Genomic DNA, 1,288 nt, shown 5'->3' with positions numbered 1-1,288 from the left:
CGCTGGTCTAGTCTGACAACTTCGTGCGAGATCCGGGTTCGATTCCCGGAATTGGTTGGAATTTATCCAGCCTTGTCTCCGCATCCAGCCTCATAGCAATGGGTACCTGAGAGCAACCCTGGCGGATGAAGGCTGCCGGATAATGATGCTGATCACATCACCTGTAAAATAGTTTGAGATCGAGAATCGTTGGGGCCCACCACACTACTACGTGTGCCTTCATGGCACGGTGCTATATGCACGGGGGAATTTACATTACCTTTATGTATGGAACTCGCCCAGGATGATGATGAAGCGCGAGAATACATGTTGCTAAAGTCCACTGAGTCTATGTTTTCGTTGAAAAGTAAGTTTATAGACATTTCAACACATTTATCACTTCTAGGTGATTCACAAAGCACTTCTTCAACATTATTTAATGATGTGGATGTAGACTCAGCATCACTTGAGAGTTCACAAGAGGATGTGAAATCAGAACCGGGAAGAACGTTTGCAATAAGGTCGGCACACTGCGACGAAGCAAGGAATTTTCACAATTCTCGTAAGAGTCACCGCGCGACTTTTTGCAAAAAAATTGCAAAATTGAACTTTTCGGCCGCTTTGATTGTGTTTGGAATGTTGTGTTTTTCTTCATGCTGCATGGGAAAAATAATTCAAATTATTATTATTATTATTATTATTATTATTATTATTATTATTATTATTATCATTATCATTATTATTATTACTGTTGCAGATCTTTGACTGATAAATTAGCTATTTTTAATTTTTTCTACAGCATTTTCCATAATATTTCAAAAGCTCAAGGGGGGGTTTAAACCCGTTAACCCCCCCCCTTGCGTACGCCACTGGTTAAGTGAGAATATAGTTTGTGCTATAAGACGACGGACAATACTACAAGAGCTCATTTATTAGGACCTGTCGGTGAGTATGAAGAGCTCGAAACTAGATCATTGTTCTTTCTTTTTTGACCCAGATAAATGAAGCATTTAATGAGCCAATGAGAGCTGCGAAATATCTAATAGTAAGTACAAACTACGTAATATAGAGTTCCACGGTGCGTGCTTGTAGGAATTTCATCTCCTTCGCTTCACAGAGTTGATAAAGAGTAGGTCGCTCTTTATGCAGTGAGTGACTATCGCGATAAGTGTGGCAGATGATTAATTATATATATATATATATATATATATATATATATATATATATATTATCTGTTCTTAATCTTCGCTATCTCTCGTTTCAACGTAAAACTGGGGAACATATGAAGTAGTTATGATAACACCATCGC

This window comes from Lepisma saccharinum, chromosome 3 (assembly GCF_977018435.1).
Source record: "Lepisma saccharinum chromosome 3, izLepSacc3.1, whole genome shotgun sequence".
NCBI lineage: Eukaryota > Metazoa > Arthropoda > Insecta > Zygentoma > Lepismatidae > Lepisma > Lepisma saccharinum.
The sequence above is the reverse complement of the archived record's forward strand: the minus strand, read 5'-3'. Positions refer to the sequence as shown.